The sequence below is a fragment of the Felis catus genome, chromosome B1 (assembly GCF_018350175.1).
Source record: "Felis catus isolate Fca126 chromosome B1, F.catus_Fca126_mat1.0, whole genome shotgun sequence".
NCBI lineage: Eukaryota > Metazoa > Chordata > Mammalia > Carnivora > Felidae > Felis > Felis catus.
This window is the reverse complement of record NC_058371.1, coordinates 23,007,439-23,026,161: the sequence shown is the minus strand read 5'-3', so window position 1 is coordinate 23,026,161 and position 18,723 is coordinate 23,007,439. Positions and strand designations below refer to the sequence as shown.

General features: G+C 36.0%; 1 protein-coding gene across 9 annotated transcripts in view; it reads left to right on the top strand.

The window, feature by feature from the left end:
* Window positions 1-18,723, top strand: part of TUSC3 (tumor suppressor candidate 3) — a 284,190-nt gene that overhangs the window by 88,136 nt on the left and 177,331 nt on the right. The gene's annotated exons all lie outside the window — the stretch shown is intronic.

Sequence of the window (18,723 nt, the reverse complement as noted above, 5' to 3'; positions counted from 1 at the left end):
TTTAGCCATTCTGATAATTGTCAGGTGATACTAATATTTAATTTATTCAAATTAAATTAAAAATAATCCATTCAAATAGGGAAATAAATGATCAATTCCTAGATTATAGCTTAGAAATCTTACAAATTATCCATTCATTGAGTAGATACATGTAGGGGAGTTTATATATACGCATAGGGGAGTTTCAGGGTCTATCAAGAATGAGCCATGTTCAGATGCATTGAGGGATACAGAATAGCAAAAATGTGGATCTTTCCTCAGGGAAATTTTCTGAGCAGAGTTCAGGTTGATAGAGCCACCAATTAAGAGTGTTTTTGGAGGGGCGCCTGCGTGGCTCAGTGGGCTAAGGTTCTCTTGATTTTGGCTCAGATCATGATCATAGGGTCGTGACATTGAGCCCCATGTTGGGCTTTGCCCTCCGGCTGAGCGTGAAGTGTGCTTAAGATTCTCTCTTTCCCTTCCTCTCTGCCTCTGCCTTCTCTCTCTCTTTAAAAAAAAAAAAAATGTTACTGGAAATACTACTGAGTTTCTCGAAGAAGTTTGCATAATTGAGTATTGTAGTAATATATATTGGGACTGGCACATAGATTATGGCAATTTGTTTATTATAGTAAATTGCCTTAAAATTTAGTTTTCATAAAAACATTAAGATAAAAATATAATTTAGAAAGCTGGGTACCTGTAGTTATTATGACTATCTTCATTAACTTGCGGGACCTGGTAGCCCTTGCTGTTTACAAGGTAACAGGTAAGGACAGGGTTTCCCCTTGAAGAATCTCATTCTTAGATTTCATTTTCCTTTACTGATACATGGTCAGTTTATGGTACCTATGTCCTTGTTTGCCAGCTTGTCCCAGAGCAGACAAAACCCAGTCCTTACTGATAGGACCAATTTAGGTTTCAGAATTTTCCTCTGTCCTGAATTTAAATTAGCCACTATGAAGCAGGTAGTATTCATAGAAATAAGATCTTATAGGCCATACTTTCCTTAATTAGCATCAAGCTATTTACTTAACAAAGTCACAACTGTCACACATCAATATAAATAATATGTATATTCTAATAATAGAGCTTATTTGCTGTAAGGCATTAAGAGTAGGATTTAGTTGTACTCATTTTTCATTTTCCATAAATTTAAGACAATGCTTGTCATGTAATTAGTAATTCCTAATGCTTATTAATAAATTTAGCATAATGCTTGTCATGTGATAAATACTCAGAAAACACTTGGTGACTCTGAGGTAGAAGGTATCATTAATGAGATTTTTTAAATCCCCACTGGAGATGTTTCAAAAAGTCCTTGTTGCTAATAGAAATTGACCTGAGGCAGGGAGAAAAATTGGAGTACCTATCCTTTTGCAAGATTCCATGCTAGAAGTTTTCCATACATTAACTCACTTAATCTTGACAACATTTTTATGAGGTATTCTTTCAATGATACAGATGAAGAAACTGAGATGTACAGAAGTAATTTGAGCCATCACATTGCATGTAAATACAGAATCATCATTTGAACTTGAGCCAATGAATCCTTTTCTATTTTTAAAATGGACATATGGCACTTTCTCAGCTTTATGAAGTTATATTATATTCCATGTTAGGGATGTTTCTGTGCTTTGTTAACTATGCAGAGTTCCCTTAGGCGTGAGTATTTTTTTATTCTCTAGTGGGAACAAGGAGTTAAGATTCATGAACATCACTATTTTCAAGAGACCAGAAGGGACACCCAAACAGAGAAGGTGAAATCTTGAAAGTAGTAAGTGAAACTGTGGCAGGAAGAAAAAACTCCCAACCAAGAGGAGTATAGATGGCCCTGGAAAGGGAAACACTTGGACATATTTCTGTCACAGAACAATATAGCAGTAGAATAATCCCTATTTATGGACATAGGTCAATGTGTGAGTCTTTCTTAGTAGATTTTAAAATTGTGTTTTACGGGGCGCCTGGGTGGCTCAGTCGGTTGGGCGTCCGACTTCGGCTCAGGTCATGATCTCACGGTCCGTGAGTTCGAGCCCCGCATCGGGCTCTGTGCTGACAGCTCAGAGCCTGGAGCCTGCTTCAGATTCTGTGTCTCTCTCTCTCTCTGACCCTCCCCCGTTCATGCTCTGTCCCTCTGTGTCTCAAAAATAAATAAACATTAAAAAATTTTTTTTTTAAATTGTGTTTTACAATTGTATTCAAATTAATACAGTTTTTTCCTTGCTGAATATTTCTATGATGTCTTGTAACGTTTTTTTTTTTTTTGAGAATTAGCTCTACCTTCTTTTTTTTTAATATGAAATTTATTGTCAAATTGGTTTCCACACAACACCCAGTGCTTATGAAGGAAATTGAAGAAGATACAAAGAAATGGAAAAACATTCCATCCTCATGGATTCGAAGAATAAATATTGGTAAAATGTCAATACTACCCAAAGCAATCTACACATTCAATGCAATCCCAATCAAAATTGCACCGGCATTCTTCTCGAAGCTAGAACAAGCAATCCTAAAATTTGTATGGAACCACAAATGACCCCAAATAGCCAAGGTAATATTGAAGAAGAAAACCAAAGCAGGAGGCATCACAATCCCATACTTTAGCCTCTACTACAAAGCTGTCATCATCAAGACAGTATGGTATTAGCACAAAACAGACACAAAGACCAATGGAATAGAGTAGACACTCCAGAATTGGACCCACAAAAGTATGGCCAACTAATCTTTGACAAAGCAGGAAAGAATAGCCAGTGGAAAAAAGACAGTCTCTTTAACAAATGGTGCTGGGAGAACTGGACAGCAACATGCAGAAGAATGAAACTAGACCACTTTCTTACACCATTCACAAAAATAAACTCAAAATGGATAAAGGACCTGAATGTGAGACAGGAAACCATCCAAACCCTAGAGGAGAAAGCAGGAAAAAACCTCTGTGACCTCAGCCGCAGCTATTTCTTACTTGACACATCTCCAAAGGCAAGGGAATTAAAAGCAAAAATGAACTATTGGGACCTCATGAGATAAAAAGCTTCTGCACTGCAAAGAAAACAATCAACAAAACTAAAAGGCAACCAACGGAATGGGAAAAGATGTTTGCAAATGACATATCGGACAAAGGGCTAGTATCCAAAATCTATAAAGAACTCACCAAACTCCACACCCGAAAAACAAATAATCCAGTGAAGAAATGGGCAGAAGACATGAATAGACACTTCTCTAAAGAAGACATCCAGATGGCCAACAGGCACATGAAAAGATGCTCAGCGTCGCTCCTTATCAGGGAAATACAAATCAAAACCACACTCAGATACCACCTCATGCCAGTCAGAGTGGCCAAAATGAACACATCAGGAGACTATAGATGCTGGAGAGGATGTGGAGAAATGGGAACCCTCTTGCACTGTTGGTGGGAATGCAAACTGGTGCATCCACTCTTGAAAACAGTGGAAGTTCCTCAAAAAATTACAAATAGATCTATCCTATGACCCAGCAATAGCACAGCTCTACCTTCTTTACAACAGATGCTCTTAAAAGTTTGAGTTAACCAGGATTCCCTAAAAAGCTCCCTTCCTGGAGCATTTTTTATTCTGTGAGGTGCTGTGAGGTTTCTGTTATGCAACATGTGCATTTGAATATTACGTTATTGATTGCAAGAATTTTTTTTATAACCTCCGAAACCAGTAAGATTCTACAGTATAATGTAGAGGTTTAGTGTATATACTTAGGAATAAGACTGTCTGAGAATCAGGACTCTGCTCTTTGCCAGCGGTGTAATCTCGGACAGTTTACTTAGCCTCTCAGTGCCACGGTTTCTTTCCTCTAAACTTGAGGTATCAGTGATCACCCCACTCACGTGCTTGTTATGAGGACTCATGAATTCCCTGATACAAGGAAAGTGTTTTGTACAGCACCTAGCATATAGTGAGCACCCAATATTGGTATTAGCTATTAGTATTACTACAGATCTGTAAGGTTCGTTACTGTTATGCTTATAATACCTTTTCTTTTTCATACATTTTTTTAGACTTAATCATTTAAAACTTTAAAAAATGTTTATTTATTTTGAGAGAGAGTTTGCAAGTGGGGGAGGGGCCTAGAGAGAGGGAGAGAATCCCAAGCACACCTCCTGCCACTGGTACATAGCCTGACACGGGGCTCAATCTCACAAACCATAAGATCATGACCTGAGTTGAAATCTGACTCTGAACTGACTGAGCCACCTAGGTGCCCCTAGACTTAATAATTTGTTAATATCGTTCAGTGTCTTCAGAAGTTGTTGCTATTTATATATTGTTTTTCACATGGACAGACATTACTTACTAAGCATGTATATTGTTTTCTCTACATACTGAAATTTTTGACTTATTTTTTTTTTAAATTGGAATGTTTCTTTGCAAAAACATGTAATAGGGGCACCTGGTTAAACATCTGACTCTTGATTTCGGCTCAGGTCACGATCTCACGGTTTGTGAGTTTGAGCCTCGTGTCAGGCTCTCTCCTCTCATGCAGAGCCGGATTTGGATCCTCTGTCTCCCTCTCTCCTTCCACCCCTTACCTGCCCCCTCAAAAATAAAATAAGCAATTAAAAATATTTTTAAAAAGCATGTAATAAAACTAATCCTCTATCACTCATCATTTTATCTCAGACCATAGGTCAGCAGTACCTTTTACAGTAATAATGGGGTTTTGTGGCTTGTCAAATGAATGAAAGTGATAGAACTCACTAGAGATGTCAGTTGTTGGATGAAGATAACTCTTGTGTACTTTTGAGAGTCCATTTCAAGTAAGCCATTCAGTGTAGGGCAATGGTGAGAGCTAAAGTTCTTTAGACTTGGGTTTCCTCATCTGTAAAAGAAGTATATCAGCTGCTTGCTGCTGATGGTTATGGAAGTTCACTAAGACATCATATGTGATGTCCACTGCAGAGTGTTTAGCATATACAAAGCACTTAATATTTTTAGATGGTAACTAGAGAAAGATACGCTTTTATTTGAGATATATCTCATTATTTTTTGCCATCTAGTATTTAACCTGAATATAAAGGTCTCAAGTTCTCTGGTAATACCCAGAATTAAAACTAATTCTCACAGAAGTGTTGTTTTAATGTATTTTTAGAATATGTGGGGAATTTGACAATAAAGGAATTATAGGATTATAGTTGTAAGATCATCATCCTTGGGTATTTAACAACAACAAACAGTACTACTAATAATACTGCATTATATTCGTATAGTAGTTTATCACTTACAAAGATTTTTATCTGTCACCCATTGTGTGTTTATCAATAAATCTGTATATTGATTAGATTGGTTAGATGTTAGTAGATGAGTCCATAGATTCTAAGAGGTGAAGTGACTTGTCCAAGCTTTCCTGTTTAGTGACCAGAACTTTATTCTTTTTCCTTGTTCTACATTATTTGTAGACTTGCTTGGTACCGTCGGGTGTAACTCTGGGTATTGTCTCATCAATGAAGATTTGCTTGAGTTTTGAAGCTAGAAGTGTGCATATAGAAATTCAGTAAGTTATGTATTCCTTAGATTTCTTAGACATTATTTTTCTTGATTTTTACAACTTAAGTACAGAATTTTAATTCAGAACATAAAGGTTTTTCTTGCTGAGGTGCTTTTTCCATAATTTTGTTCCTATCATTTAGGAATATATAATGGTCAGTGCTTATAGGGTGTGTGGCATGCTCAACAGTTTACATGGGGTACTTTTTAAAATCAGAAAAGTATGTAAGTTATGACTATATAGTTTGGTGATTTTTTTTTTTTTTTTTTTTTGGAAACTGACATTACCAGAATCTCAGAAGTCAGCCATCAGCCCCCTTTGGTTATTACTCATTCCCACTCCCAAAGTTAATGACAATCTTGACTTTTCTTTTTATAGATTACCTTTAGCTATTTTTGAATAGTTGACTCATCACTCATTATATTTGTGAAATTCATCCAAATTTTTCAAGTAGTTGTAGTTTATTCATCCTCATTGATGTATCGTGTGTACTATATGAACATACCACAATTTATTAATCCATTCTATTGTTGATGAGCTTTTGAGATGTATCCAAACTGGAGCTTTTAAGAATAATGCTGCTATGAACATGAATGTACATGCCTTTTGGAGAGCATTTATATATGCATTTCTGTTAGGTAGTGATCAGGAATGGAATTGTTGGTTTATAAAACATACAGTTAAGTGCTTTTCAAATCCATTGTACCATTTTACACTCCCTTCAGTGTAGGACATTCAGGGATTGTCTTTTTCTCCCCTTGTAGTCTTTCCGGTGGGTGCTTAGTATTATCACATTATGATTTTTGTTTGCTTTTATTTGATGAATGATCATATCGAGCACCTTTTCTGATGTTAGTGGATATTTTCTCTTGGGAAGTATCTATTCAGATCTTTTTGTGCTCTTTAAAAAGTCAGATAGTCTTTTTCTTACTGAGTTGTAAGGAGTCCTTTGTATATTCCTCTTCTAAAGTCTTTGTCACTTATGTGTATGGCCAGTATCTTTTCCTATCTGTGATTTGCCTTTTCCCTCTTTATGGTATGTTCCATAAATTAATAAAGTTCAGTTTACCAATGTTTTTCTTTTATGATTGATAATTCCTCCTCTTCCTCCTCATATTTACTTCTAAAGATTTTGTTTTGACTTTCATATTTGTGTCTAAAATCCTATTTGGAATTAACTTTTATGTATGTTGTAAGGTGTGGGTCTAGATTCAAACTCAGATTAGAATAATCTGCAAGTATTGTACATTTTCCTTTCTCTAAATGGCATTTATGTAATTGTACTGGTTTAGGGTTTTGATGAACTTGATTTTAGGGTAAAATATGGTGACCGGGAAGCTGTTTAATTAGACTGACATATGAATGTTGGGAGTAAAGAATGGGGGATAATTGATGCACCAGTTGCCTCTTGTGATAGCTTTTTGGCAGTAACAATTTTAGGTACTGCTCTTGTTTTGGTTTGGATAATGGAAAAAAAAAAAAAAAGAAAGGAAAACCTGTAACCTGTGAAAATGTTGGCCAGAATCAGAATTTTTATTATAGATTTAAAATTCTTTTTTTTTTTTAAATTTAAGTATGTTCAGTGTTATTTTACATTTTGAGAGAGTAATTTCGGTGTATCTTTAATATAACTGATTTATACAAGTCATATCCATGATTTCAGTATTTTCTGTGGAAAGCCCATAATTAAACAAGCTTTATAATGGTTCTGTTTAGTCATATCTTATTTTCAGTCATTGAGACCATCTCACTGAATAGACTAAGACTAATAGCTATCCTTTTCTTGTCAGATGAAGAAATAAAAGTTAAAAGGGTTAAATTTTCTTTCATACTGATTAGAATTTGGAATTCCAAGGCTAGAAGCCGCAAATCTTAATTTTAAGTTTTCAGGGTGCTGACTCTTGACTCGTATCTACTATACATACTTTGCAATCATCTTTATTGAGACCTTTGGGAATCCTCAGATATTTAGTACCAAAATGATGTCTTCTAGAGGAACTATACATTTTATGTGCATTGCTTCACAGTACATGTTATTTTCATGAACGTTTTTATGTTTTCTTACCTCATGCAGGTACTGAGTATGTGAAGACAGGTAGAGAACAACTAATCTAAGTTGAGAGATGGGTATTTAGCATTGGGCCAGGCTCACTCATTAGTAGGTAGAATACTCCCTTATGCCCACTAGCCCATGACATTTAATTTTTTTAAAACAGTGTTATTTAGACATATATTACACATCATAAAATTTACCTATTTCAGCTATACAATTTAGTGATTTTCATTAACTTTAGCCGAGTGGTGCAACGTCACCACAAATCAGTTTTAGAACATTTTATTCCTCTAATAGCAGCCTCCTGCCCATTACAGTTAATCCCTGTTACTACCCCTCAGCAACAAGTTACTTATTTTCTCTATAAATATGCTTTTTCTAGAAACTTCATATAAATGGAAACATACAGTGTGTGGTCTTTTTTATATCTGGCTTCTTTCAGTGAGTATGTTTTTTTTTTTAATTTTTTTTAACATTTATTTTTGAGACAGAGAGAGACAGAGCATGAACAGGGGAGGGGCAGAGAGAGAGGGAGACACAGAATCTGAAACGGGCTCCAGGCTCTGAGCTGTCAGCACAGAGCCCAACACGGGGCTTGAACTCACGGATTGTGAGATCATGACCTGAGCCGAAGTCGGACGCTTAACCGACTGAGCCACCCAGGTGCCCCGAATGTTTTTGAGGTTTATCCATGTTGTCCCGTTTCTAGTACTTTGTTCCTTTTTATTTCCCAGTAGTATCCATTGAATGGGTATACTACATTTCCTTTGTCCATTAACCAGCATTTAGGTTTTGATGACATTTAAATTTAAAATCATGCTTCTATAAAATTGTAAATTTCTTTGACCATAATGTGGTAATTTGTTAATGATTAGATTCTTCCTTGCCAAGGCATATAGTAGTTTATACTTGCACCAGGTTCCTTGAGTTAGAATTGTAGTTTGAAATTCAATCTTGATATGTTTTAAAGTTACAGAAGTACAGCTAATCAGATCTCTTCTGCACGTTACTTCCTAAATAGAGAATCTGACACTTTAGTCTCTTTAATCATGTGTTCTAAGTTTTACTTGAAAAAACATTTTTTTAATGTTTATTTATTTCTGAGACAGAGAGAGACAGAGCATGAATGGGGGAAGGGCAGAGAGAGAGGGGGACACAGAATCGGAAGCAGGCTCCAGGCTCTGAGCTGTCAGCACAGAGCCCGACGCGGAGCTCGAACTCACAGACCGCGAGATCGTGACCTGAGCCGAAGTTGGACGCTCAACGGACTCAGCCACCCAGGCACCCCGGAAAAAAAATTAATGTTTATTTTGGAGAGAGAGCGAGCGAGCACGATTGGAGGAGGGGCAGAGACAGAGAGGGAGACACAGAATCCGAACCAGGCTCCAGGCTCCGAGCTGTCAGCACAGAGCCTGACGTGGGGCTTGAACTGGTGAGATCATAACCTGAGCTGAAGTTGAACCCTTAACCGACTGAGCCACCCAGGCGCCAGCTAAGTTTACTTTTAATAGTCAGCATTTTTGCTCTTAAGCTCAAGTGTGTTGTTAGTAAATTGGCACTTTTAAAATACATTTTTCTGTATTAACTAAAAACCCTTAAGCAGTTGGAAACTACGCAGTAATTGTTTATCTAGGCTTGATTTTGCCATATATCATACATGCTTACAAAGAATTACTTTCTAAACCTAGTCAGGGAATTAAATTGGAGGAAGTTTTACAATAAACTCTCACTGGGTAGAAATGTCTAATTTTGTTTAAATAGTTCTATTTTAAAAACAAAAAAAAGAATGTATGTGTTTACATATATATCATATACATACATGTATATATCTGTATAACATACATACACACACACATCCCATTACATAGAGATAATAGCATAGGCATTAATGATAGAGAAGCCAAGTTTGAATCCCTTTTAACTACTTACTAATTTGATCTCAAGTAATTGAGGTTCACCAAACCCAAACTTTTTTCTGTAGAATGGGTTGTTGGTATGGCACCTGACACATTGTAAAATGAGGCATGCCTAGTATGATGCCTGGCACATTGGAAGTACTTAATATTTGTCCCTTTCCATTGATTTTGAGCCTCATATTATGGTACAGATGAGGATGCTACATTAAAAAAATAAATTAATTATTATGACTTCTGTAATGAATGTAGTTAAAAGTCATTGTCTCTGTTGACATGAGTGAGGTGGGAAGGCAAAAATTTTAATTTGGCTTAGTTAGGTTTTTTTTCCCTTTGTTTATAAAGGTCATTTATGTTGTTAATGTAGTTATTTGTATACCTTCTAACATTTCCTTGTGTTTTTCTAGTGTATACAGATGAGAGAATTCAGAAATGAGTCGAAACTATATATTTTAGAGTAATTTCAGCTGCCTTTGACTTTGGGATTGTTGACTTTTAAACAAGGAAAAGATGCTTTCAGTAGGGGATATAAAAACTGATCACTTGCTTCTTATGGATAGAAAATAGAATAAAATTAAATGACCTAACATACAGAAATATTTGCAAATATCTTCTCCCATTCAGTAGGTTGCCTTTTAGTTTTGTTGATTTGTTTCCTTTGCTGTGCGGTAGTATTGGCAAGGATGTGGAGAAAAAAGAACCCTCGTGCACTGTGGGTGGAAATGCAAACTGGTGCAGCCACTTTGGAAAAAAAGTATGGAGGATCCTCAGAAAGTTAAAAATAGAACTACCCTATGATCCAGTAATTACACTGCTGGGTGTTTACCTAAGAAGTACAAAAACACTAATTCAAAGGGATACTCGCACCTCTATGTTTATTGCAGCATTATTTAGGTAGTCAAATCATGGAAGCGGCCCAAGTGTCCATCGATTGATAAAAGGGATGAAGAAGTAGTGTGTGTGTATATAAATGTATATATACATATATGCATCGTTGAATTGTTGAATCACTATTGTGTACATCTGAAACTACAATAACACTGTTAACCATACTGGAATTAAAATAAAAGGTTCATATCCATATCAAAAGAAGTTGCACATCTAAATACCGAAGCCTAAGTTTATACCTATTCTATTTCTACATATGGGACTAGCATCACAATAAAAATAATTAAGACACTTGGGATAAGGGGCTGCAAGAACTCCTTTTCTTCAAAGAGGGATCAGAGCACTATTAAAGTTTGAGAAACATCACTCTATAAAGTCAATGATGGAAGGGACTATATCATATTTACTCTTCTGTTCTCAGGTCCTAATTCAGTGCCTGGCACATAGGAGATAGTAAATATTTTTTGAGTTACGGAATGCTTCTCGTGTGTAAATAGATGCACCTTTGGAGTTGTGCTTCAGTTTTTCAGGGCATGCTTCAGGAGGCATCCTGCGTACTAGGCACTGAGTCTATCAACATCTGTTGACTTAAGGAAGAGTTTTGGCTTTTTTCTCACCTTCACGATCCTGATCCTAATATTTTCAAAAAAATAGAAATAATTATTCATTTTAAAAATGTGCCATTATCAAGCAACACTTAAATGTAATTTTTGTCTGAACTTAGAGCACAGAAGCTTCCATTCCAACTTAGACTAACCAATAGGTAAAACTTGTGCATATTAAAAACTTGAGAGACCTAATGTATATTTATATCATATACTTATGCATGTCTTTTTTTTTTTAATTTTGACATATGGTTTACCTTTGAACAACATTGGTTTTATCACTGCAGGTCCCCTTATATGTGGATTTTTTATAGTATAGTACTGTAAATATGTTTTCTCTTTTTTATAACTTAATTAACATTTAGTTTTCTCTAGCTACTTGTTCGTAAGAATACAGTGTATAATACAGATAATGTACAGAATATTTGTTAATAGACTATTTATAGTCTCAGTCAGGCTTCCAGTCAACAGTAGGCCATTAGTAGTTAACTACTGGGGGAGTTAAAAGTTATTGGCGGATTTTCAGCTGCATGGGGGGTCAGGGGCATTAACCCCAGGGTTTTTCAAGGGTCACCTGTAATTTTAAATTTATAGAAATGTTGCAGAAATTGTACACTGGTCCCATACGCCTTTCACTCAGTGTCTCCCAGAGTTAACAATACGTACGGTTACCAAAAATGAGACGTTAACTTTGGCTCAGTATTATTAACTAACCTATAGATATTATTCACATATCACTAGTTATTTCACAAATGTCTCCATCCTGTTCCAGAATCCATTCCAGAGTTTCACATTGTATTTAGTTGTCATTCTCTTTCGTCTTCTGCATTCTATGACAGTTCCTGGGTGGTTGCTTATTTTCATGAACTTGACACCTTGGAAGGATACTGGTCAGTTATTTTGTAGAATGTTACTAGTGTGGGCTTGTATAATGTTTTTTTTCATGATTAGATTGAGGTCATGTGTTTCTGGCAAGAATAATATGCTCTTCTCAGTATCAAGGAATACATGATGTTCATCTCTTATTACTGTATTGTTAACATTGACTGCTTGGGTAAGGTATCGGCTAGGTTGCTTCACTATCACAGTACTATTTTTCTATTGATAATTAATAAACATTTTTAGGAAGATACTTTGAGACTATGCAAATATTCTGCTTCTCTTCAAAATTGTACCTCCTAACTAAGCTTAGAACCCATTGATGTTACTTACTGTGGTATTCCTGTTACCCCTAATACTTCTCCATTTATTATTTGGAATTCTTCTCTGAGGAAGAGTAATCCCTTTCTCCTATTTGAATTTGTTTGTTGTTTTAAACATTTTTTTTAAGTTTACTTACTTATTTTGAGAAAGAGCATGAGTGAGGGAGAGAGAATCCCAAGCAGACTCTATGCTGTGCGTGCAGAGCCTGACATGGGGCTTGAACTCGGGAAACTGTGAGATCATGTCCTGAGCTGAAACCTAGAGTTGGATGCTTAACCTACTCAGCCACCCAGGTGCCCCTCTCCTATTTGTTTTCTCATTCAGTAATTTACATGTAAGTATGGACTCATAGACTTTTTTTTTTTCCTCTTAGTATTTGGTTTAAAATTCAGTACTATGGTCATTTTTATTGTTGCTTAAACTTTACAGCTTTGGTTATTGGGAGCTTTTTCTAGTTGGTTCCTATGCCCTTTGACATGCCTTTCTTGAGCACTTGTTTACTTTCTGATACCACAAGATACTCTAGTCTCATGTTGTTTTTCTCTGTGTCAGCCTTTTAATCAGTTGCTGCTCTAAGAAACCTTGGTTCTTTTTAATAGAGAATGTTGTTTAGAAACTAAGATCTCAGTGCTATGTGTGCTGTTGGGATGTTCTTGTTCCTCAGCCTTCTCATTGAACATAGTTAGGAAATATATTTATAGTAATCCATACATATGTGTGTGTCTGTATACTTGTACATATGTGTATGTATGTGTTTATCTGTTTTAAAAGCCATACTTAATATGGATGCCTCTAACTCCTGTTGAATACCATAGCATTGTTCCTTGTTTTCCCTTTTCCTTACTTGTAAGTTCTTTTGTTTTGAAAATAATAAATCTGATAATTATATATATTTAATTTTTTCTTCAACTCTAGTATACTCATAAAGTAACACAATTGCTAATCTTGTGAGAAATAGAACAACAAACTAGAGTATGGGATTTATATACAGTTCTTTTCTCTTTAGCTTTAGGAGTATCCAGTCAAATACTGTTTTCCAAAGTAGGTGTATATGATTGATTTGTAATACAGTGAGCTTTGCTTTTTAAAGTTTATATTTCATTTCAGAACCCCCCACCCCATCCTGGTTGATTTTTAAAAAATACTTAAAATTCATTTTTGGGTTGTATATTTCTATGGGTTTTGGCAAAAGCCTAGTTTTGTTTCCATCACCACATTCATGAGAGAGAACACTTCAGTCACCCCTTATGCTTATATTTTAGAAGAAAACATTAAAAGTTGTTTGGTACTTGAAATGCATAAGAAAATTTTACCAGTGGATTTGACTCTGTTTGGTTTGAATCACCACATTAAGAGAGAAACTTGAGTAATCAAACGGTTAGGATATTAAAAGAGAAAAGGAGGGAGACTTCTTAATGGCACCATCATTTGTTATTCGTTGTGGTGCCAGAACATGGATTTGTTTTTTTCAGATTTTAAAGGACTGAGATTTTTCACAGTGTAAATTGAAACTTTTTAAAGAGAAATAATTCACAAAGTATAATCAAATACTTTAATTATTTGAGAGAGACAGAGCACATGTGAGTGAGGGGCAGAGAGAGAAGCAGGGTTCACCTGATGCGGGGCTCATCATCACCCAGTGTGGGCACGAGATCACCCGATGTGGGACTTGAATGCACGAACCGTGAAATCATGACCTGAGCCAAAGTCAGATGCTTAATGACTGAGCCACCCAAGTGCCCTCAAATACATACTTTTAAAATATTACTTCGCTAGTGCTCACCCTGTAAGCAAAATGAACATAATTTAGAAGTGATAAAATCTTATCCTAGTGCTGTTTTAATTTGAATCAGTATGGAAAGGGGTTTATTCCATATATTTTCATGTCTTCCATAAAATTGTGTTCATGAATAGATGACAGATAAAGGACATGAGGTAACTAGGAACATGGAACAGGTATGCAGAATTGTAGAAAATTGTTCAGTTTTGCCAGCAAATCGCAGTGCAAATTAAAACAATGAGATACCGTTTTTACTTAAGTTAGTAGAGGGAATATGAATGAACATGAGTACCCTAATCTGGTAAAGGTGTGGTGACACTCAAGTACATGAATACATTGCAGGCAGCATTAGCAGTCCACACTGATACCCTGCTTTTAAGCACAGTAGGAACAAAAATACCAATGTAGTTGACCCTTGAAGAATGCAGGAGTTAGGGGTGGTGACTCCCGTGCAGTTGAAAATCCAAGTATCACTTTTGAGTCCCCAGAACTTAACTACTAATAGCCTTCCTTTGCCCTAAAGCCTTACAATGACATCAGCAATTAACATATATTTTGTATGTTGTATTAAATACTGTTTTTTCACAATAATATGTTAACTTTTTTCTTTTTCAGTATTTCTAAGTTACACAGGTTTTTCAAATTGTCTCAAACAAATCTCCAAAAAATTTCCTATATACTTATTTGTTTATATATTTATATTATTTATATTTATATTTCTCTTTGAGAGATAAATATATCTCCTTTGAGATATAAACCCCGTTGAGAGTGGGGTTGCAAGAGAGACAATCCCACAAGGGGCAGAGAGAGAGAGAGAAGCAGGCCCCCCCCCCCCCCCCCGAAGTGGGGCTCTTGGGTTTTGTTTTGTTTTGTTTTGTTTTGTTTTTTAACTGGAAGTAGGGCTTGTGCTCACCCAGAGCAAGGCTCGGAGTTCATCTCATGTGGGACTTGAACTCACTAACAGTGAAATCATGACCTGAGCCGAAGATAAATGCTTAATGCCTGAGCCACCCAGGCACCTGTCCTGCATGTTTATTGAAAAAAGTTCATATCTCATTGGACCCGCACACTTGAAAACGTGTGTTGTAGAGGTCAACTGTAGTTAGTCTATCAGGCTGATGTACCCTGATGGAACTGATGGGTATTTTCTTCTAAAAAAGTATTTTCCTGATTATTTGCAGTAGGAAAACTACATAAAATTGGAATTTTACTTCTTTCCAGGCATGACTGTGTAAAAGTTACATGTTGACATTGGTGTTGAATGTGACTGTGTACCCTAAAATCTGTAGCACCGTGACTGTCAAATTATAGAATCTGAATAGTCAGAAAAAGGGAAGATTTATATTTGCTTAATTCTGAAAGAGTAACTACCCAGTAACTAAAAGTGTACTTTAAAAAAGGAATTTGGGGCACCTGGGTGGCTTAGTTGGTTAGGTGTCTGACTCAGAGTTCATGAGTTTGAGCCCCATGTGGGGCTCTGTGCTGACAGCGTGGGGCCTGGAGCCTACTTTGATTCTGCGTGTCTCTCTCTCTGCCCCTCCCCTACTCACACTGTCTCAAAAATAAGTAGACATTAAGTAATAAAAAAGAATCCACTTTAGCTAAGTTATTATACATTTTTTGTATAATTTTTAAAGGGTGGATGTAACTTATTTAGTCTCTGTCAGTAAGAAGCTTCATATTATCTGAAAGATGGAAGCACTGGGAAATATGAATAACAGGCTTGTTTACCTGCTTCTTTTCTTTAACATGTGTTTTGATGGAATGAAAGTGTATGTGGAATATCTGTTAATGCAGGTGGATGCTTGTGGAAAGTGAGTGCCATATTTAACCTTTCAAGTCTTGAAAGCTTAAAAAAAATTTTGTAACTATATACATCCTGACAAAAGATATTTTAGAATATATGGATACATTTTTCTTAGCTGATTATGATGTTGTGACAGAATCCAGTTGTGAAACTATGAGGGACAGCTACCCATATCCACCATTCAGAGAGTAGTTATTCTTGACAAGTTGAATTATTTTTCCATACTCTCTTTTAGGCATATTTAGCAGAACTAGATTTGTAACTCCTAAAAGGTCAATAAACAACCTGTATTTAGTATTTGACTTGATCTTTTTCTTTTTTTTTTTTTTTTTTTTTTTGGCAGGTTGGGCAGGGGGAATTATGTTTTCAAATTATGTGATTTAAAGAATGCATTGATTGATATTTTGGGGAGGCAAATCTCCATGGATCTCTCATATTTCTGCACGTCTGAACCCAGGCATTAGCTGGACTGTCTTTTCAAGGATATTGTTGTACAAACAGCCTTGAAAGATAGTAAATTGATTTTAATTTAGATTTCTTTTTTTTTAACGTTTATTTATTTTTGACACAGAGAGAGACAGAGAATGAATGGGGGAGGGTCAGAGAGAAGGAGACACAGAATCTGAAATAGGCTCGAGGCTCTGAGCTGTCAGCACAGAGCCCGATGTGGGGCTCGAACTCACGGACCACGAGATCATGACCTGAGCTGCAGTCGGATGCTCAACTGACTGAGCCACCCAGGTGCCCCTAATTTAGATTTCTTTAGAAATCTAGACTTAGGAAAGTTTCAGGACAGATTTATTTCCTATTCAGGATAATAAAGATCATTTTTACCTCTAGAGCAGAGGTTGGGCATGTTTGCCAGCAGTACCTTTAAAAGATTGGGTTTTCTTAACCTTAGAGTTCTTCAGCTCTCTCATAAACCCGCTAAATGATCATCTATCCGGGCTGTTCCACACCAGCCCCATGAGACTTGGGTGACAACATGGAGCTCATGGTGCCTTTTGTACCATGAGAATGGATTAACAAGTATGATGTATGTGTGTTTATAAAATGGAGTCACTTATATGTTGAATTAAATATATATATATATATATATATTTGAAATCATAGAAACAGTAGGGACAGAAAAGTCGTTGTCAGGAGCAGGCCCATAGAAGGGTGGTGGTGGAGGGGGACAAGGAAACTTGATAAAAGGTTACAAACTTTTAGATATAAGGTGAATAAGGTCTGAGGATCTAATGTATAACATGGTGACTATAGAACTTAAGTGTTCTCACCCCCCCCCCCCCACCATAAATAAAGGAAAGAAAAAAAAGTATTCTGTGTGAGGTGATGAATATGTCAGTCAACTAGATGGAAGGAATCTTTTCACAGTGTATATGTATATCCATTCATCATGTTGTATACTTTAAGTATCTTACAGTTTTGTCACTTATACTTCAGTAAAGCTGGAAAACAAATAAACCTTGCCAGAGAAAAAAAGTATATTTCTGACTCAGGATACTTGTTTTTGCCAGCACGCTTGAAACTGGCTTGCTTCTTTGATAACTGAAAAAGTGGAAGTAGAACAAAATCTTCTACTTTTCAAATTTATTTAATGTCATGATAGATAACGTATTTGTGTAAAGATGTGATTGTTTTTAACAAGAAAAAATAGAGTAACATTATTATAGATTTATTGTAGAATAGAATTAGATTATTATAGAATCTCATTGTTATAGAATTATTACTAGAGAATTTAAAAGGAACGTGTGTGTGTGGGAGTGTCTCGGTAGCCCAGTCGGTTAAGCGTCTGGACTCTTGGTTTTGGCTCAGGTCACGCTCTCACTGATGAGATCAAGCCCCGCGTCAGGATCTGCACTGACAGCGCTCAGCCTGCTTGGGATTCTCTCCCTCTCTGCCCCTCCCCCCTTGGGTTGTGCGTTCTCTCTTTCTCTTCCTCTCAAGATAAATAAATAAAAAATAATACTAAGAGGAAAGTGTGTGTGTGTGTGTGTGTGTGTGTGTGTGTGTGTGTGTATTTGTTGAGAAAAGTATACTAAAACACCCTAGGAACCTGCAGACAAACTGCTGTTTTTTAGACCAGTTCTTTTTGCCCTCATTAGTGTATTAAGACTTTGCTTGATTTGCTAGTTGGAGGGTCTGTCTTTACATAGAGGGTCACAGTCCCTATAAATAAAATGCTTTATTTTAAAATTATTTCAGAAGAATTTATAGATGCTAAATTGACTCACTGAGTGTTAGGGTAAGCAATTGAAGATTTTAAGTCGTATTAAATATATGACAATTTTTATAAGACAAACACTAGGAAATTATGCTTAACATGGAAACAGCCTCACTTTATTACTCAGAATTCAAAGTAAGAAAAGTTCGTGTAAGTCCTTCTGCTCAGTTTTTAGCTGTTTTGTGTGTACTGATGAAGCAGAGCAGTGTCTTCTAAAATTTTATTTAACTTTCAGTTTAGCAAGAGTATTGTTTTTATGGAAATATATTCATGTTCTATCTGCACGTGGAATTAAAGGCCTACAGACAAATATAATCAAATCCAAATAATTGGCCTGTTTTGAGATTAGGATGAATTTCAGCTGGTACTTTTTTGGTAAGGTAAAATTTTGTTGTCTTTTTTTTTTAAGTAACATTATCCCAGTAATTAGTTATAATATTTCTTTTTTGTTATTGTCACTCTGCCATTGTGCATTTACCTGAATGTTGTGCCCAAGTACTAACTAAGCATGATGCTCTTTGAGCAGGTTACTGCCCCTGCTTCCCTTTTCTCTTCCATTTCTTTTATCTTTTTTCTCCCTCAGGTAGGTACAGAGCAGTTCAGCAAGTCTTTTACCCTAACTCAGGGTAAGATGCCTGCCTCTCCTCTCTCTTTCTCCTCCTTTCTTAAAAGTTTTATTGGGTTATCATTGATATACAAAACACTGAACACCCTTAATATATATATTGATGGCTTCAACATATGTACACGTCTGTGA